We start from the raw sequence: 21881 nt of genomic DNA on the forward strand, positions 1-21881 counted from the left end.
AGGACATTGAGACTCTTGAACATGTTCAGAGAAGGGCAACAAGGCTGGTGAGAGGCCTCAAGCACAAGCCCTACAAGTAGAGGCTGAGGGAGCTGGGAGTGTTTAGCCTGGAGAAGAGGAGGCTCAGGGGAGACCTTATTGCTGTCTACAATTACCTGAAGGGTGGTTGTAGCCAGGAGGGGTTTGGTCTCTTCTTCCAGGCAACCAGCACAGTCCCAGGCTGTGCCAGGGGAAGTTTAGGCTTGAGGTGAGGAGCAAGTTCTTCACAGAGAAAGTTGTTAGCCATTGGAATGTGCTTCCCAGGGAGGTGGTGGAGTCACCATCCCTGGAGGTGTTTGAGAGGGGATTGGACATGGCACTTGGTGCCATGGTTTAGTAGTCATGAGGTCTTGGGTGACAGGTTGGACTTGAAGATCTTTGAGGTCTTTTCCAACCTTAATGAGTCTATGATTCTAAGGTCTGTAAGAGAAAGGTCACTTACTGTTTCCTCCTTGTACCATGTGCTGCCTGATTTATTACTGCATTTACTGAATGCACAGAATAATTATGCCTTCAGACAGCAATTTCTCTGCTTGTCTTTGTCTTGTGAACACTTCACCTGATCTCAAGTGCTGGGTAGAATTTAATCTTCAAAATGATCCTAATAACTGTTAACATTAAGGTATACAGGAAAGATTTGGGGTTTGTTGAGTGGTTGTTGGAATTTTTAGGTTTGGTCAGGGGTAGCCTTGTTGCTGAATACCATACACTGTGTTTGATCAGTGATATATTTGAACTTAACCAATTGTTCTCCAGAATTTTTCAATATCCAGCTAAAATGTTCCAGTGTTTCAAATCTTGTATGTTTCTTGTAACTTTTAATAATTGAAGATTGGGGGTTCTGATCCCTAATTGGTTAAGGTGTGAAGCCAAGATGTGAATGTTCTGTATTAAAATAATGCGGTATGTTCCATCCTTATAATTAGATATAAATGAGGCTTTAGTAACACATGCCTGTCTTACCAACAGTTTCCGGATGGATTTTAACGAGGTATTTTGTGACTTAAATTGAGTTAAGTAGTGATGTTTATGCCATAGAAACAAAAAGCAACAAGGAAATTTGATTACTGCAAGTAGTGTAAAGATGAAATGGTGGAGCACAGAGGACATCTCAATAATTGAATTTTAAAGCATGACGCCGAGTAAAAGGCACATCAGGTTCACCCGCCTGCTAGAGGCACGAACTGCATAGGAAGAGCCTGCCGTAGTTGAGACTGCTTGATAGTGCTTTGGGGAGTACAGAGCTGTCAGTCCTTTGTTACAGCTCTTTTGGTTTGTAGCAATGACAGTGCTTACAGGTATGAACAAAAGTGTCTGGTATTGTATCCCATGGCAAAATCAGTGACGCTCTGGCAGTAGTAGGAACCAGTAGAATACCATCTAACCCATCCCCTGCTGAGCTGCTTAATTTACAAAAAGCCTGTCTCAAATAATAATAAAAGGGTATTCTTCCTAAAAGAGAAAGTAATTATGAATTAGCAGAATCTAGTGACTGCTGCTTACATGCCTCTGAAATGTGTGTGTACATCTGCTTACCTGTGTGTACATCTAAGCAGAGATGTATCAGCAATGAATGTTTGTGACCAGCAAGGTAAGATGGACTAAACTCCAGTTGAAGGGAAGAGCAAGGATACATACAGACATGGAGCAGATTTGGTAGTGAGGACTTAGTGTTAAGAAGAAGGGAATGGAATGGAATGGAATGGAATGGAATGGAATGGAATGGAATGGAATGGAATGGAATGGAATGGAATGGAATGGAATGGAATGGAATGGAATTAACCAGGTTGGAAAAGACCTTTGTGATCATCGAGTCCAACTTACCACGTAGCACTATCTAATCAACTAAACCATGGCACCAAGCACCCCATCCAGTCTCTTCCTAAACACCTCCAGTGATGGTGACTCCACTACCTCCCTGGGCAGCCCATTCAAATGGCAAATCACTCTTTCTGTGAAGAACTTCTTCCTAACATCCAGCCTAAACCTCCCCTGGTGCAGCATGAGACGTGTGTCCTATAAAAAACAGGACATGTAAGGACATGAGGGCCTTCAAGCTCAGCTGATCCAGAAAACAGCATTGTGCTGCCTGCCAGGGACAGAATTACTGTTGAAGATATGATACTGTGAAATAACTTCTGAGGAATAAAAAAAAAAAAAGCTTCCTTTGCTCACTTGTGGTCTTAGTACAAAAGAAACTCTCTGCTAGAGTCTGTCAAAGATAGTGGTGAGAAGATGATGCTTCAAGACCTTGCAGTCTAGATAGATGATCTTCTGCAGAGTTCTGTCAGTCTCTCAAGAAGGATAGGGGAAGACAGTGCAAAGAAAGTCATGGAGGACACATGTAATTTCTCAAACCTGTTTCTGTTACATGGAAGGAAAAGTCAGGTGAGTAGGGAGGGGGTAAGTGAGAAAGAAGTCACAGAGACAAGAGGAATGGATGAGAGATTTGAAGGTTTACAGAACTAAGTGGAGCCCTGATCAAATTCATGTAACTTTGAAACTTGTGCTGCTTTGAGCAGGAGCTTGGATTGCAAACTTCAAGAGGTCTTTTCTGACCTAAATTATTCTGCAACACTATTGTACCACAGAACGTTGCCACCAAGAATAGTGATCAGGTAGATGATGCAGTAGGTAATGAAAAGTCAGGTATGACATTGAATGAGATTGAACAGCCACAGCTGAAGTTCCTCTGTGTTTCTCAAAAAGATTCTTTGCAGCATGGTGAAATTTCCACTGTTCATGCAAGTGTAATAGTTATAATTAGAACACAAGTGCCTAATAAATGTGTGCAGTCCAGGAGAGCAGAACTAAAGGCAAAAGCTGATGTGTTATCACCATTTATTATTAATGTGATAGGCTGTAATGAAATGGGAAGGTACAGGAAAAATAAAGCTGGTTTGGATTACTGTCACTTTGGAAGAGGGTGATTTTAAAAAGCTACTTCTAGTTTTGGTTACAAAACCTGCTGTATTCTCAAAGGTTGGCTTCTTTAAAATATGGAAGGAAAAAAAAAAACACCCAACCAAACAGACAAAAAAACCCCAAATAAAAAACCACCAACGCCGATGCCCAAAACCTGTTCAGAAGGAGAAACAGGTAACAAAGAATTATTACCCAGCTATATTTAGCCAGACATAAGAACTATATTAGGTCTGAACAGACTGATTTGAATATCTGAAGCTGTACAGCCACATACTTTGCTCCAGCTGATAAATTCAAAGTATATTAGGTCAAGTGAAACATCACACTGGCATAGTTACACTACCCAAGACAGCTTTGATCATATTCTTTTGTGTCATGTAAGCTAAATTCTAGGATTACGGACTTCAAAGAGTAAAGTTTCATAAATATAGAAGTGATGACATTGGGATCCAGTAGTCTGAATGTTGTGGAAGGTTAGAATTGTGTCAAGTTAAAGATGTGAACATTAGCAGGAACTGTGTGAATAGGAAAGACTTTCAAGGGCAAAGAAAACAAGGCATGGACTGTGCAGTAAGGAATGTTTAAGGGACATAATGTAAGGATTGCAAAAAGTCAGTGAATAGACTTAAGAAAATTGCAAATACTGGAGTTTTTTTGTTCATAAAAAGGAAGAAAATTAGTAGGAACCCTGAAAAATGAGATGGTTAAAAATAACCTCTCCTTGCTCAAGTCAAAGCATTTTTAACCTTAATTTGCAGCAAAGCTAGTTGTGATGTTGAGCATGGGATGAAGGGCAGGACAGAGCTAATAGTAAGGGCAGGAAAGGAAAGGAGAGTTATGTATAAAGTAAAAAAATGCCTCAAAGATCTTAATATGCACAAACAGAGGGGAAAGAAATAGTCCTAGTGGTAGGATTGTGGGAAAGTGTGTGTGGAGTTAACATGCCAAACAGCATGGCATGACATGGCCTTTAGATTTCATCAAGGAAGAGATGACAGCATGCCACTAGAAAATCATGATCAAGTTTCCCTAGCAAAGAAGGAGACAATAAAGTGATTCAGACAACCCTCAAATATCTCCATCAGATTAGAATCAGCTTGGGAGGAAAAATTGTGACATGTAGATGCAACAGTATTGTACAGAGGTTTCAGTGTATGTCATGTGCCCAAGCCTTGCATTCTTTGAGATAGATCAATAGAATTAATGTGTTTGAGTTTCAAAAAAGCATTTGATACGGTGCCAAGTAAGAGCTAATTCTAGAATTACAACATTATGTATCTATTGCAGAGTATATTGCCAGATAGCTAAACAGTACAATGGGAAGAGCACGACTAGAGCGGGAGCAAGGGGTGACCTTTAAAAAGGGAAGAACAGAGCCAGAGGTCATTGGTGAAGAGATGTTTCTGGATTACTGTTCACAGATTTTTCTGCATTATTGAATATTTTCCAGTAAAGCCAGTGACAGAAGCAAGCCTGATTGGTCAGTTTGTAAGAGGGAATTTGAATTCATTTCATATATGAATTTATCACACTTCACCTTCCAGCTATCAGTTCTTATAGAATCATAGAATCAGTCAGGGTTGGAAGGAACCACAAGGATCATCTAGTTCCAACCCCCCTGCCATGGGCAGGGACCCCTCACACTAGATCAGGCTGGCCAGAGCCTCATCCAGCCTGATCTTAAACACCTCCAGGGATGGGGCCTCAACCACCTCCCTGGACAACCCATTCCAGGGCTTCACCACTCTCGCGGTGATGAACTTCTTCCTCATGTCCAGTCTGAATCTCCCCACCTCCAGCTTCATTCCATTCCCCCTAGTCCTATCACTCCCTGACATGCTAAAAAGTCCCTCCCCAGCATTCTTGTAGGCCCCCTTGCCTTGTCCTGCTCTAGACTGGGTAATGGTTGTTGTCCCTAAATAATGTTGGAAGTTCTTTATGTGGAAACTGGAAAGATGTACTGAACACTTCTGAATTAATGGTGCTTCACAGTTGTGTTTGAAGAAAGTAATTACTTTGATTGGGACAGAGAAAGCAAATACTGTTGTTTGGGAAAGTTCCATAAAACTTGAATGCAAATACAGGGGAGAATATACTGAGATGATGGTGTCCAGGATTGTTAGTATTGGCATGGACCTCAGTGCTCTTAAAGGCACCATAACTTACAGAGCTCTGTTTAATCCATTAGGCTATCTGAAACTGCCACTTCTCCATGTGAATTTTGGATCAATAGAGTTGTTTCAAAGTTTGCCCAGGAATTCAAATATTTAAAAAATATTTTGCTTCAATTTTCATCATGATATTTTCAAATGTAATAAAGATGATCATACTTAATGAATGAAAATTCAAAGGCAGAGGCATTTAAACTCCCATTTTCACAAATCTACCTCTTTTTCGTATTGTCTTTCCCTGTCTTGCATTGCTGAACCATCTCACTCCATTTTAGAGATGTGAAAGTAAGAAAAGATGTGTATATGGGAGATACATATACAGACTGTAACATTTTCAATAGGGTCTGATAAAGTTTTGCAGCAGTTCTTGGAAAGATGCGTTTTTTCTGACTAAAGATGCTGCGAGTGAGTTATGTAGGTCATCTCCAAGAAGCAACAATAAGGCCTTCAGGGTATTTCACACCACAGTGTGCTCCAGGGATGCCTGATGTTTCACAGCATCTTACTTGTAAAATATTTTAGTAAGTTATAAAGTTTTATTGTTTCTATTCCTGTCTCTCTCTGTAAAGCCAAGCTCCATTAATGCCACAATCCCAGCTCCAAAGGATTCTGGGAGAGGAACTATAAATAATATGTTTAGAAACCTTAAAAAATGATTTGAAGAATTTTAGGCACGCTTCTTAGGGGGGAATATCTCATGATCAGCCGCAGATATTTTTAACCATAGACAGTTAGATAGGAAGAGCTCCTTGGCTTTTTAATGGAATTAAATCTCATTTGCAGCCTAGGAAGGTCATTAAGCTTATCAGTAGGGGTTTTTTTTTGGAGCAGGCTGATTTCCAGGGGCAGATTCATAGTTTATTTTGGGGAAGAGGTGTTGACAAGGAAAGTGGCACCCTGCTTGCAGGGATTAGCATCCAGGGCCCCTGTGCAAATGAAACTACTGCAGCTGGGTCCCAGGTTCGTGGCTGCAGAAAGTCTGCAAAATGTCCTATGTGGCTCAAGGGCTGGATCAGTTACCGGATGTTATGCATTAGAGACCAGAATCTGCACCATTTTGTGTGGAAATTTTGGAGAAAACACCCCAAATAGTAGTATCTTCTTCCCAGGGACTTGCCTAGAGGATTTGTTGTTTTAAATGATTGTTGCTGGTTTAATTAACTGGGCTTTCCTATTCATATTCCTCCCGGTCATAATGGTGTAATACAAACACGATGCAAACAGTGCCCTTCCCCAAATGGCTTTCAAGCTAGAATCTCATTTCTGTGAAAGGATACAGGAAAGAGAAATCACAGTCCCACTTTTTTTTTTTTTTTTTAATTCTCTCTAATATTTTTCCTGCTTCTTGGCATCATCCTCAATGTTTCTTTCTTTTCAATATCTCTAAGTATAAAACTGTAACTTAGCCATCTGGGAATAATACAGTTGAATCCAGTTCTCCTCCAGGGCTTCAGTGGGTTCTGTTAGATAAATGGAAGAGTGCTCACAACATGAAAATTACATCATTTTATGCTCCCCTCCACAATAAATACACCATTTTATGACTTTCACAAAACTCTACTCAGAACCCAAATTTATGAGTCAGAAACAACTTTAATGAAGACACTGTAGACCTAGAGAAATAAGAAGTAGCCTTTCTGTGGGAAAAGAAATGGCCAGTGGTTGAGATGCCTTTGGAAATGTACTAAAGTCCTGGGCAGTTTCACATTCAGATATAGAAGATGTAGCTCAGTGTAGCTTGAATAATTTCAGTAATTCCCTGCTGGCTTTCACTAAAGGAAAAAAAAAATAAATCTTCAGCTTCCTTTATTTAGTTTTCTTTCTTTTATTTGAGACATGCTTTTTCATCTTCTGATTTCCTCACTTTTGGTGTATTTCAACACTGCAAAAGCATCCTCAGTATTGAAGCTGCTCTAAGGACTGCAGAGCCAGATTCTTTTCTTTGTTACATTCCCATAAATGTTAAACGGTTCCTGTCATTTGCACAAGGTAAAGGCAAAACAGATTCCAGTTCAAGGAATAACTCTGCTTGACAGTGGCTGCTGAAGAACAAACCCTGAAGAGGAAAGCTGGAGGCCGGACAAACAGATAAAAAGGGAAGTTAACTGAATGCTCTCTCAAATTCTGTGGTTGTCAGATGTCTTGGCACAAGTGTCAGGTTCCTTTTTTTTTCTTTTTGCTTTTTTGGTGGAGTCCCTGAATTGGAGCTCAAAGTTTTAAGCCAGGTCCTGCAGTTTGTGTCTTTGCAATGTGCTTTGTTCTCTGGTGTGTTCCTGAGGTGATCCACCCACGGCTAGGACAGACTTTAAAGTTGTAATCCAGTCTTTGTGGGATAAAAGGCAACCCATCAAAATGCGAGGGACTCTTGAGGATAAACTCCTTAATCTGTGTCTTGCTTCTTGCAGTCCTGCCCACTTACTGCAAAACTCTTTAGCACATGATCAAAGTCTTTCTATGCTATGGCAAGTGACAAAAATTAAGAACTTAACTAGCAGAATTGGGAGCCCATAAAAGAAAAGGTAATTTAGAGCTTCTTACGGAAGCAACTATGTTTTGTTGCCAAAGGATTTCAAAGCTGACTCTTTGGTTTGGTCTGACTTGATTCTTGCTTGCTTATGCCAAAATCCTTCAGAATATTTCAGCCCTTCCTACACTGGTTATTAGAGGTTGATTAACCCAACAGTAAAATACATTTTGACTGTTTGGGAAAGAACACAGAAGTTGGGGGTTTTTGTACCAGATGCTTATTATACTTCAATCTGGAATACTGCTGAAATTAATATTGAAAGGAATTCTGCATTTTGAAAGAAATAGGAATTGTCATGGACTGGATTTGTGTTAACAGATTTTATTCAGTTATAGCTGTATCTTTACAAAAGGGTTGACACTTGCAAAGCAGTCAAAGCCTAAGATTTCAGAGATTTTAAGAAATTGTCTTTTCTTCCTAAGTAACTTTTCCCCAGGTCATCCATTATAGTGTTTTTTAGTATTGAACATGATTCTAGTACCATGTTCTTGCATTGTCTGTGTGATACCTGGCTAACCCTTTTTGTGCGCTTCATTTTCTCAAGGGCTCAGAATTTGGCATTTTGCACTTTGATGAAGGACAGAATAGATAAATATACTAAACTAGAAGCATAGATAAGCTTTTGAGGGGAAAAAAAGATAAATGTACAGTAAGTGCAAATCATATAAATAACTTCTAGGGGCCTGTGTTTTAATATTGCCTGATAGATAGCAGTATTTCCCAGAGATGCATAAATTCAAGGTAGTAATCTGTCATGCATTGTCCAAATTTTATATACTTTAAAAGCAGGGGGAAAGCACAATAGCAATTTTCAGATGAGTAAGATTGATGTTACCTTTCTTTATTCTTGTATTTATGAATTGTGTCAAAAAGGGGTTGCTGTTGCAATTAGTTGTCCAAGGAAATGATTCCCTGAAGGGGAATCTTATTTTAAAGAGCTGTAAATTGACATGGTGGGAATAGTTTCATAAGAATTTCTTGGAAGACAAATGCAAGAAGTGGAACTTTTCAGGCACTGTGGGCACCAAGTAAACAAGGGTGTGCAAATGAGTGCCACCTAGGTATAAGGAAATATTTCAGGAGACCTCTCAGAAAATGTCATTGGGTGTAGCTTTCTTTGTTTCTTTGCTCAATGCTGTCTTATACAATTTCTTATATTGCTTCAAGCCCAACTGAGCTTTAAAAACAATCAGATGCAGCCACCATCAAAGGAAATACTCCCAAAAGCAGAAAGGGAAGTTCAAGTAGCCTAGGTTGGTCACTGATCATATCCGTTTCCTAAGTATTTGGCCCTGCTAAGGCTCTTGCCTAGTCTGATTTGTATACTCAGAGTATTCCTTATGGACACAGTGGGTGCCTTTGCAGATGTTCTGCTAAGCAATCTGCTGTTTAACTTAAAAGATGAATGCACCACTGTCAGTGTACCATGGAGTTTACAGAGAACAGCAGGAATCTTAGATTGCCTCTGTTCATCAGGACTCACCTTGTTCCCTGGTTGCAAAGGAATTAAAGCACTCATCCAAGAAATAAATGGATGGGGTAAAACCTATCACCTAATCACCACCGTTTTTATTTCAAGGGAGTCACTGACCAGGGGCCACTGGATTTTCTGAGGGAGGACTCTCTTCTGAAGCTGAGATTCTGGAAGGTTTTGCTTCCCAGGAGGAAAGAGAAGGTAATTCTTGCAGCCTGATTAGTGCTCTTACAAAAGATAGTTGTTTTTCTGCTTTCTTTCCTTTTACCTCTGCCTACCCTATTCCCACAGTTTGAGCATGCACAGAACTCTCACACCTGATGGATGTTGGAAGAGGTTCAAAGGCTGCACTAGCTCAGATCTTGTTAAAAGCAAGCCTTGGATGGTGGTGTGGGGTTGTTTTGTTTTGTTCTGTTTTTAAATGTTATATCAATACAAAAGAATTGTTCTTCTACATGGTGATCTCAGTGACTGGCAGGTTTTGCATGAACATTGAGTCTCTTAATCCTGTATGTGTGCTCACAGACCCCTGTATTATGTCCACCTGTAGACAACATCCTTAGCCATCAGTATCCAGCACACTTCTTTTGAAAAGCCATAACTTGGCTAAATTAAAGGCAATTCCTTTCAAATCATGCAAAAGCACTAATTTTCATTGATTACTCGGTCATTTCTAAGTTTCAAATTTCATTTGTTTTTGCTGTAGTTCTTCTGGGAAAAGTTTTGTTAGAATCACTCTCCCATAACCTAAAAATGGTTTCAGGGATTTTGCTTTGACTTTAAGGGGATAAGAAAAAAGCTTCTGTCTTTAGGCATGGAAAACTTCAGCCTGAACAATGAATGATTCAGAAGACTGTGGTTGTGAGAGAAATGGGGTTTTAATTGGATTCATTTTACTTATGTAACCATTTAGCCTCTATCAAGCAGTTGACCCAGTAATAATTTTTTTTATTAATTAACTAATGCTCTGAACCAATACACCTATAGCAACAGAAGTGTGCCACATATATATGCCTGTGTTTGTATGCAGAGTTTAAAAAATTCCCACAAAAGTCTGTGGATAAAACGTCCTCCCAGAGGTCTTAACAGAAAGACATTGCTTCTGGCTCAGGAAATCTTTCAGCCGCAACTGGCTGGAGCTTGGGAACAAATTCTGGAAAAACTAGATTTGATTTAGATGAACCTTTGATCCAGTACACTCAAACCTGGGTGAACAAAACAACAGCAGTGTGAAGAGAAACTTCCTGTGAGAAGATTTGGTATTTACTGCTTTGTCTTGAGTTCCACAGAAGAACAGACTTGGCCCTCCCACTGTGGCTGCTGTCATTGCAAATATCCTGAGTGCTTTTAGCACCCTGCTTTGGCCTTAGATGCACATGCTGAGTTTCTTCTCAGTGAGCTCCTGCACAGGATGGTTGGAGAGAGATCTTACTTTTTTGTGGCTGTATGATGATAAGGAGCTGGGGGTTAGTTCTTGGTTTTGCAGCTGGCTTTGCTGCTAAATGACGCAAGCTGTTAATTGCACTGGGTCAGCCCCAGTCGATAGAAGCTAAGCAGGAAGATTTAGCACTGAAATTCACATCAGTCAAATAATGGAAGTCACAGAAAAGGCAACCAAGTGATGCTTTTATGCTGGTTGATAGTGAAATGCCTTACACTGACACAGTAATCAAGTAGGTTAAACTTATTAGATCATAAGAGTTCCTAACAAGCTACCTGGAAAGGGGCTAGTTTTCAAGTGTAGTCCCCCACGCCCTGGGGAGATCATGTAAATGTAAATAATAGATCATGTGTTTAAATGGAGGCTGTTGGAGTCATCAGTGTGAACTTGTCAGCTTGAATGAACTGGAAAGCCTGAGGTGTGACTCAAGAGTGAATTCAACAGCAGTAAAATACATAATGCCAGTCCACAAAGGCTGAGACACTCTTCAGGTGAGGGAAAAAAGAGTTGACAAATTTGATGTGATAGGCAGTGAATTTGCATGCTACGCTGATGTGAGATTGGTGGTACTGTGCTTGGTTTACTTTGCTGTGTTTTGGTTTTGGCATGAGAAGAGTGAAAAAAATTGTATGACCTAATCAGTGGAATGAACAGGATTGGATCTTGGACCAATGCAGTTAGAATCATAGAATGGTTTGCATTGAAAGTGGCCTAAAATGTCATCTAGTTCCACCATGGCGCCATGGGCAAGGACACTTTCTGATAGATGAGTTTGCTCAAAGTCCCATCTAACTCAGCCTTGAAAAGTACCAGGGAGGTAGCATCCACAACCTCTCTGGGCAACATGTCCAGTGCCTCCCCAGACTCATAGTGAAGAACTTCTTTGCACCCAATACTAAGAAGTCTGCCCCTTTTCAGTTTAAAACCATTACCTCTTGTCCTGTCTATGTGTCCTTGTAATATATCTCTCTCTGGCTTTCCTAGAGGCCTCCTTTAATTACTGGAAAGCTACTATAAGGTCTTCCTGGAGCCTTCTATTCTCCAGGCTGAACACCCCAACTCTCTCAGCCTGTCCTCACAGAAAAGGCACTCTTAATTCTCTGATCATATTCATGGCCCTTCTCTGGACTCTCTTCAACAAATCTATGTTCTTCTTATGTTAGGGGCTCCAGAGCTGGATGCAGTACTTCAGGTGGGATGTCATGAGAGCAGAGTAAGGGGAGAGAATCACCTCCCTTGACCTAAAAAAGTTAGCTGAGCGTTCAGCTTTGCAACTGCAATCAAGGAGATAGTATGTGGTGTGGGAACTTTTTCATGTTTTCACTTGGCACAGTGACTGCTGTGCAAACTCTGTCCTTTCCTGGCACTCGTTGTTCAAGAATGTGTTGAAGATGGGTTAGATTTAGAGGTGAGCCACAAAAGCACTAACAGCATTAAGTGATATTCATTTCCCTTTGCTGAAGTTGTGCCACTGAGCACCAAATAAATCCAGATTCAGTCAGATGAAAAAGGCCTTGTAAGAGTGAGCCTGACCCTCTAAACTGCTGATTAGAGCCTTTATCTCCAAGGTAGCTGCTGACTTGAAGACGCTGAAGCTCTAGAAGGCAGTAGGATGACTCGTACTACACAAGTGAGAGGATGCCTCTTCTGGCATGAGAAGTAGAGCCAAGAGGGCTCTCACACTTGTGGGTGTGATATTCAATGAAAGAAAAGAAGCTCTAGACAGTCAAACAGTCTCATTAAGGTAAAAAAAAACCCAGATCTAGGAAAACATAAGAAATTGTGCATCCAAGTTTGGAGCATAGTTCTCATGCACTCATCATAAGCTCCCTGAATATTTTGAGCATTGGCAGTTTGCCTACAAACTCTCTTCTTGTGGATCAGCTGGATTAGGGAGTGTTAATACTTTGCAGCAGTAAATCTCACTAGGAAAGCATTTCTGAAGTGCAGTAAGCAGGACAAATAGTTATTCCTGACTGTTTGAATGGCAGAGATGCTAAGACAATAAGCTTCTGGGTTTGGTAAGCTTTTGGGTTTGGTAGACAACCCCCAAAACTGGAGGAAGGGATGAAGAAGGTTTAGTAAACTGAGTCATGGTAAAATAATCAGATTAAAAGGCTGAAAACTGTGTGCCACCACCAGAGCTGTGGTGCTTGGTGCCATGGTTTAGTTGATTAGATAGTATTGGATGATAGGTTGGACTAGATGATCTCAAAGGTCTCTTCCAACCTGGTTAATTCTGTTCTATTCTATTATAGACCAGCACACCTGCTGCATTGTGTAATGACTTAGTCACAAGGGCCTGGAAGAGATCAGCAAGCATTGAGTCCTTGAGGAAACACAGCAAAACCTCCATCTTTCCTGCCATGAGAGTTGCCTTTCAAAAAACTTCCCTCCAAATCTCCCATCAGTCACTGCTTGTCCCTTCTAATTATTCCCTTCCTGCAGACATTCTTAAGCAGGTTTTCCTGGAAAAAGAAAGAAGTCAGAGACTGTAGAAAGGCCCTGGTGGACTTTAGTATTTTAAATAATCTGTGCTCAGATTTATTTCTTACTGATGGACAGCATTAGAAAACCCAGTTTGGATAGACTGTGAAGAAACATTTGGGGAAATGGAGAGGAAATTAAAACATATTTCTAAAGATGACATTTTTATTGTGTTTATTTTGTTTCCTTTTTATTATACATAGGTAAAGGAGATGGTAGAGTCCAATTTTTGGCATTTCAAGCTGAAGGTATTTAACTTAAGAAGGAAGAGCAGAAAAGAAATACTGCATCTTCAGTCTGCTGTTTCTTCAGATGTGGCCTCAGTCTGAGCAGAGAGGCATCTCTTAAGGAACTGCCAGATACATCAATGTCTCTGTAAAAATGAACAAAATGGAACTGTCAGTTATTAAAAGTGTAGATGCAGCAACTAGTTGAGCAGTTTGCTGTGTCTGGCATTTCTCGTGAGGAAGTGTGCCAGAAATTTATTGGCAAAACAGTTCAGCTAAGTGATCTCAGATGAAAAAATGACAGTTTCTGCTAATGAACAGTCAGGGCTGTGAGCATAAACATTCATCAATAGTCCCCGAGTGGAGGGACTGTGGTAGTATCTGGCTTTGTGAAGACTCTACTTTTCATTGCACCCATGTGCATATTTAGCTCAGTATTACCCTGAATTGGCACTGGAACTGGAATGTGTACCACCAGAAGAAAGGGCAAAGGGCATGTGCTCCAAGGACACAGCTCAGACACCCTGGTGGTCTCATCCCAGAATGTCAACTTTGCTCCAGAGGCAGCTGCAGAAGGCTTTCTGTATCCACAACTCCCAGGGAAGGCACTGAAGATCATGGGAACCATCCCACGTCCTGCCCCAGCCATGGCCCGCAGTAGATGCCTGGAAGAAGAGTACCAAAACCAACACAGTATGGTCCACTGGGAGACGTGACACATGGTAAGCTGCAAGCTGTATGGGCAAAATTGTGTTTGAGAGCCACTGCGTGAACCTGTTTTCTGTCATCTGCCCTAATCTCATTTTTAATCCCTTTAAACTTCTGGTTTCCATACGGTAAGGATGATGCATTTCACCATATAATTATGCACTGTGTGAGAAGAGGCTTTCCTTTCTCTCTCTGGCATTCAGAATGAATTGGTTTGGGTGGTGTGTATGTTTGGAAATATTTCTGTGTAACTGCAAATGAATTACTAATGTCAATTTGATTTAAAACCTAAAGCATTAGATCAGCAGTTTGTGCACTGCAGACACTAACAAACACGTTAAAGTGTTTTATAGTCAAAATCTTAAAAGAAAAAAGGCAGCTGTGGATATGATGCTAAAGGTTTAGTGCCTTAATTTGTGGAAAGCCCATGTTAACTGGCACAAATAACATCCTAAGATTGCCAAAAGGGGCCTATGCAATGCATTCCCCTCACCTCTAGATGACACACACACAGATGTGTACAGCATTTCCAAACTGAATACAAGCTTGGAAGAGATTAGGTATTTGCAAAAGGCTTTTCTACAGCATTTGAGGAGAATAACTAGGAGTTGTACACATCATCTTGAAATAAGAAAGCTTGCAAAAATGTCTGGTCTCTGAGAAAGTACAGACTGTGGTGGCCGGTCATGTCGTGGGGTTGCGATGCTTCAGAAAGTTCCTGAGGCTCTTAGTGAGCATAACTGGGGCTGTACCTCCCATCTGCTCCATCTAGGGCTTCCTTAGGATGTCTAATGGGTGATTCCTTGGACATAGAGGAAAGCATATTCAAACTTACAAGTTTGGGTAAATTGGAAAGTGTAAAATCAAGGAAAGACATTTAATTCTTTCCGTAAAAGAACAGATCAACCCAGTAAAGCTGACCACACATGCTAAGGATATGTAGCCAGGCAACTGAAAGAATTAGTGCTGGTGGCAAGAAAATTCCATAGCCACTCAGTTTGTTCCTCTCAGTTTACTTTTACTGCAAAATCTGTGTTCTCACTTTAAACAGGTTGTTCATCCCCTGCTATATTTCCCCAGTATAACCCCCCTCCTAGAAGCAACTATAGCTAAACAGGAATAGGATGCATCTAATTCAGTCAGACAAGATTCAACAACTTATTTTTTCTAATTAAATATTATCCACTTCATATTAGCCTTTGGGGCTGTATTGTGCTCCTGCAGTACTTTACATGTCACTTTGCAGACAGGAGGCGTGGGTTTAGGCAATTTGCCACAAAGTGTTTTTTTGGATAGGTAGCTATTTGCCTCTGTTGTGTTCAATCCACTGCTTGGGAGGAAATGTTAGTAAAGAAGAAAAATGCACAGCCATCTATCTATACACATATAATCCATATATAAATGTCAGGACAGTGATGACAAAACCTAGCTTCTCATGTGTGTTTTGAAACAAAAAAATGAACTAGACTTCTGGTCATTTTGGCAACTGAGGCCAGAGAAACTGGAGTATGAACTGAAAAAGGTTAAAGATGACAACAAATGACTGTGATTTGGTATCTCAGGGCACAGTGCATTCACAACAACTGCAAGCATGAGGGATGCCGCAGAAAGACATTCATATCAGCATAATACAAACAGCACTAGATCACCCCAGCATGTAAAACGCAACCAAGTACAATTGCCAACAGCAGTAGACTCACTGTTTTTTCACAGCTGTTCTAAGTATTTCGAGGAGAACAGCAGGTCCAAGTGAGAGCAAAAGGTGCTGTAGGGGTTGGTTGTGCTATGAGTCCTAAGTTTAATAAGTAAAATATAATAAATAGCCTATGTAGGATCCAGAGTGGTCAATAAACATAATTCATGGCCTAGTGCTCTTGATCTAACTTATCAATTATAATTTCTGAGTGATCCCAGCCTTCAAGCCAACCACAGAATGCACAATAAGCTGAAGTAGCCTTACCCTCTGTCCATAGCCTAACACAAAGCTTGTACTGCAGGGTGTCAGCCTCAGTGTCCCTATATGGAGGCACCAGCAAGTATCATCCTTCTATGTGTCTCATTTCTGTTGCTTCAGCAAGTATGGTGGTTATTAGCACATCTTTTCTGGTGTAGAGATATCTATCATACCATGGATGGACTGTTTCCTCTGGCTCTATTCTAGACCAAGAATATTTTCCTATTTCAGAGAGTTCAGGCTTTCTCCAAGTGTTTTTCCAAGCAATTCACTCCTCTGACTTGAATATCCCACATGTGACATCCACAGTCATCCTCTCTGAAGACAGGGAAAATGCCCTTTTCTACAGAAGCTTGGCAGAGGGTACTCTAGTCCTATCTGCCAATTGAACTGTCTGGTATTTTCTTAGCATTTGGGGAGTCTCTGAGCAAAATCACAATCAGTGAATGTAGGCCAAAAGCCACATTAAAACAACTACAAAGCACCTCCCTCCAAATGCAGCAGCACACCTGAAGAATGAGTTTTCTTCATGAGAACTGGGCTCATACACCTTCCAATCAGGTGTGCGCAATAAAATACACAGGCTGTGAATTAATAATGTTACCAGTCTTATATGCTCTTTTGTCTACTGATGTTTATATAAAAATGTTTTACAATTCTTGCTAGATTTCTGGCTTTATTTATTCACCACCATCTGTTCTTTGTCCTTTTCCTCGTTTTCCGAGGTTTGCTTCACCTCCTCCTGCTTGTTTATCTTTCAGGGCAGCTTTGTCCCAACTACGCCCATGATCCTCCCAGTGAGCTTTCCTCCCATTGCTTTCCTGAGCTGTGCTATTCTTTCCCAGGCATATTTTGCATCTGTGGGGGTACTTAAGCTGCAACCTCTTCTTTTATTCTGCAAATGTAGTTCAGATAATTTGGTTCATCTCAGTGGATTTTACATCTTTTTTTGCACTCCCTTGCAGTCTACTGGTGTAATTGCTCTAGTGCAGGGTACCGAGCGGCAGTGTGAGGCTCCTTGGGCTAGTGCTAGGCACTAGGAGCACATCAAACAAGGAGTGTGGTGGTGCTCCTTGCTGTCTCTTGTGGGAGAGAGAAGGGCAGGGAGACAAGGAGAAGTGGCTTAAAGTCACTCAGGTGTCAGATGTGACAGCAGGAATACAAGTAGAGCTTCCACCTACTTCTTTCTTACCTCTGAAAATATTATGAACCGTTACTCTCACTATGGTGTCCTTTAGGCACCTTTAGATATGGGCTGAGGAAGCCACCAAACATTGAGATCATTCTGTTAGGTGTTAAATACAGACATTTCTACCCAATGTGGAAGGAGGAGACTGTAGCCAATTTTCTTTGCTTCAGTCACTTGCAAAGCTGTGTTTTCAAAACAAATGTTAAACACAAAAAGATTGATCTGAGCTGTCTGAGATGATCCATTGCACTTTTTCTGTAGCTAGCAATTAATAGCAAGAAAGTTATTGTTTGCTGTCTCACAGCTAAGTAAGTAACAAAACTAATTTGCCATATTTAAGGCAGCTACTCCCAACTTGTGAAAATTTTGGGAGAATCGCTGGAAGGAAGAAAAATAGGGGTTGAATGTTACTGAATATAAATCTTGACCTTAAACCAATGAAAAAATTTTATTCTCTAAGTTAAAACAGCATGTATGCAATCTGTTTCTAATTCACATTGTCCGTGAAATTGAAGCAATGTATTCATCTTGACTTTCATGCATGTTATCCCTACTAAAAAATTCTCTGCATCAAATGCTCCTTATTTGCTGATGTTGTTTACTGTTAAGTTTATGTATGATTGCAAATTAAATGAGTGCATTTAGACTCCATCACCTAACACATGGCCATTATTCATATCTGGCATGGCCTGGTTTTCAAATGGAGCACTGGGAAACCTCAGATATAGGATTTTCCTTGACATTGAAAAAGTACTGTGCTTCAGATCTTCTGCTGGACAAACAGTACAGGAAATAAGCAGGGGGTTTAATGTAAAAGCAAGCTGGTTTATACCTAAAATAATAATAATTAAATGTGTTCTATGCTAGCAATTGAATGTTATCATTAGCTTAGTAAGAGGGAACCAACTTAATGATCTCATCAATACAGGAGGAGACTTGATAGGATGCTTGGTTGCTTGGTTGCATGGTTTAGTTGATTAGGTGGTGTTGGATGATGGGTTGGACGCGATGATCTCGAAGGTCTCTTCCAACCTGGCTGTGGTGGGTTAACGCCTTTTTCTGAAAACAAAAGAAGAAAGCAGGGTGGAGGGCTTGCGGGTACTTTACACTCCCTGAAGGGCGTTTCCCCCCTGGGAAAGCTGAGTCTGTTCCACTCCCCCCTCCTGCCCAGCTAGGGTATAAAAAGCAGGACATCATAGCTGTTGGATCTCCTTTTTGGCTCCTGCCTCTGCTGGATGAGAGCTACTGCAGCTGCCCTCCTGATCCTCAGCCACGTGGCCGGACCTGATCCTTCTCCCTGCTGCCTCCACGCCTCCTCAGAGAAAGACTGGTTTTGTATTATTCTTTTCTGTCCCACTCCCATCCATTCTTGTTCCTTGCTCTTGTGAACCTTTTTCCCTGTTATTGTTATATATATATATTTTTTGAAGAAAAAAATTATTTGCCTCTCTACTTCCAAGCTGACTCCAGATTGTTGCTTAGTGGATTTGCTCCTTACCCTTTTTTTTTCCCTCCTCTCCCTGTTTGGAGGGAGGAGGTGGGGGGAAGTGGGGAAGAGATTCTCAGCCTTTTCCCCATTTGAGCTTTTAACTCTCAGTTAAGGCTCAAACCACTACACTGGCTTATTCTGTTCTAATAGCTATATGTACAAATATCTAGCAGAATTTGATTCATTAGTTATGACTACATCACATTTGTATTAGAATGATTCCAAGGTTATGCAAATTCTATTTTTTTTAAATAAACTCTTACTTTAGGGTTCAAATTTCTTGGGCCCCTAGAGAGAATAACTTTAGAAAGGATTAATTTTCAGGTTTCTGGTTGATGCTTTATGAAGATGTGATGCTGTTGGAATGTTTCACATTGAACACCTAAGATGTGATACACTCTGTACTGTTAATTTTTAGGTTTGGCCACTTTTGTTCAGAAAAATAATGAAAAAATTATTTAGAAAATCATTAGATTTTCAAAGGAGAAAAAGCCTTTTCCTCCCCACTTTTCTTTGCTGATGAATGACTACTGTCCCTGGAGGTATTCAAAAGGTGGACGTGGCACTTGGTGCCATGGTTTAGTAGTCATGAGGTCTTGGGTGACAGGTTGGACTTGATGATCTTTGAGGTCTTTTCCAATCTTATTGATTCTGTGATTCTATGATTCCATGATAAGGTTGGACTTGCTGATCTTGGAGGTCTTTTCCAACCCAAACAATTCTAGGATTCTACTTTCTAAGTGTCAAACCATGCAAGGACATGAAGACCAGGATGATCTCTTCAAGGCCATATTTTCAGAAGCTTTCAAGTTGGCCAGGATATGCTCCTGGTACTGTGCTTGGCTAGTGGTAGATGTTGGTTCTGCTGGCCATGGATGCTTCCTGCGGCTCAAGACATCTCCTAAAGGGAAACTATGAGTGCTTCACATGGGCTGTTGCTGTGTGCTGTAGGAGAGCTCCCTGGCCGTTTATCTTTTCTTCACCTCCAACTGCTACAACCCATCTATCATGGTAATTGGTTTCTTTCCCTTAGTTAAAGACCTTCATCTGGTCTCTCCTATTCAGAGCCTGATCTTACAGGAGTCAGGGAAGCTGTAGCCTACAGACATCTGTGATGGATAATGCAGTAAAAATGAAGGATGATGTACTGCCACCCTCAAACAAAATCTCCACCTGTCACACTGCTATCTGTGATTCCTTCATATTTCCTTTCTGCCTCTGTCTCTTTTGGAAGAGTGAAGCCCTGTGGTCCTGGAAGCCAGCTGTTATGAAAGCAGTTTTCAAATTGTTACTGGCTGAGAAAAGGAGAAACCACAGCCTCCAGTTTGAAAATTACGTGACAGCATCACAGCATTGGTGCTGCTGCTCACTGTAAGCACTGGATCTTGCTATTCCTGGTGACCTGCCAGCAGGCTTTGCAACAGGGTGATCATTAGCAGGATCGGCAGGGTGAATGGCGTTGAGTCATCACCATGACCTACAGCCATAAACATGTGAAATCACAGCAGGTAGGCCTCCACCACTGAGTAGATGAAAGCTGCGCAATCTGTGAATGGTATGTGACAAGCTGCTGGGGAAGAAGGGGCTGACAGCAAAATGGAGAGTAGTGAGTTTCCACATGGCAGCATGCAGTGATAAAATAGCATTGGGATTTATGTGCCAGGACCTGACTTGTCACTGACTGAGGAGAAACATTTCATAGAACAAATAGCAGTATTCACAGAGCATGCATACGCAACCTAATGTCTATATTTGAGGGCCCCAAGAATGCTAGTGTGATGTAATAGTTGATATCAAGACATGATTGTTTAGCTCTTCATAAGTTTATCTTGGTTTCATCCCTACACAATTCAACCTTCAACTGGCACTGCCAGCTCTTCCCCAGAGGCTTCAGCTGCAGCCAGGATGCACCAACCTGCAGACTGTTTGATGACACTTGGGCACAGTCCAGTACATTCAATTGAAGCACTAGTGAAAGTAAGAGAGGGAGACTTTTCAATTCCTCTTAAAGAAGACCTGCTCTCCAGTAATTAAAATAAAAAAATACAGATAGTTCCATTCATCAGCTTATGTCCTGTTATGATATGTTGATGAGAAGATGGACATAGTATGCTGATATGCCAGGGGTGGATATGAAATCTCACTTCAGAGAAAGCTCAAGAGGTATTTGAAATGCACTCAGTCCTACAAATAAAAAATTGTTTGCTAATTTCTACAAAATATGATTGCTTGCTGTGTTTTTCACACTGGCACAGAGCAAAATGTATTTTAAAGTTTCACCTCTGTTCCCCAGCTCTGGGTAGGGAGATGGTTTGGGGTCCAAGGAAAAAGGCTTCAGGCATCCGAATGAGACAAAATGTTCTTGAGGTCATTGATTTGACTCGTCACTGGTTCAGAGGGAGGCAGGCATAGCTCTTGTGAAGGCTCTGTCAGCACTGAAACTATCTGGGATTGCAGGCAAAATGCACAGGGGGAAAAGTCCCAGCATGAAGAACCTGGTTTTGTGTGGAGAAATCCCATCACAGAGTGTAAAGCAAACCCAGCAGTGCCATCACTTCAGAGGTCTTAGTGCACATTAACACCACATTGCTGGTACACCTTAACACTTCTGCAGTCCATATGGCACAGATGCACAGACACTTACTTCTGCAGGGGCAGGTATGAGACCTCCTGTCTGCTTGGAGGAGCGCACAGGCAGTGGAAAAGGCAATGCTTCCCATCACAGATGGCAGGGAGAGTAGCCTACCACCCAACATGCCCTAAAGCATGTGCCCCACAGCCAAGGGACATTGTGTTCCTTGGAGTATGCGCTCCCCAGGCAGTGTTTTTACTGATGCAAAAGCAAATTATCCATGCTTCAGCCCCATGGGGGAAATTCTGCGGACTGAGGGAGCGCTGGAGGGCAAAAATTAAAATTACATACTTCACCTTCCAAAGAAAATAGTCCTCCTCTCAAACACCTCATTAAAATGCAAATATTTAATATGCAAACAGCAGAAGGCTTAATCATCATGACTCAGCTCATGGGAAAGACATCCAGCATTTCAGCTGAACAGCAGCACATTGTTGGCTTCCTGTGAGGAGACACTACTGTTCCTTTTTCCCTGGAAAGTGCCTGATGTTTTAATTATTGGGGAGGTAAGCAATGGCCTGTCATGTCTCACTTGGAAGGGAAGCAAATTGTGGTGAAAGAAGTGAGGACAGCCAGGAGAACAATCCTGGTGTCAGAACTGAAGTGGAGGTTGGGCTT

Source organism: Melanerpes formicivorus, unplaced genomic scaffold (genome assembly GCF_026170545.1).
Source record: "Melanerpes formicivorus ecotype bairdi unplaced genomic scaffold, bMelFor1.0.p_v2 SCAF_4, whole genome shotgun sequence".
Lineage (NCBI taxonomy): Eukaryota > Metazoa > Chordata > Aves > Piciformes > Picidae > Melanerpes > Melanerpes formicivorus.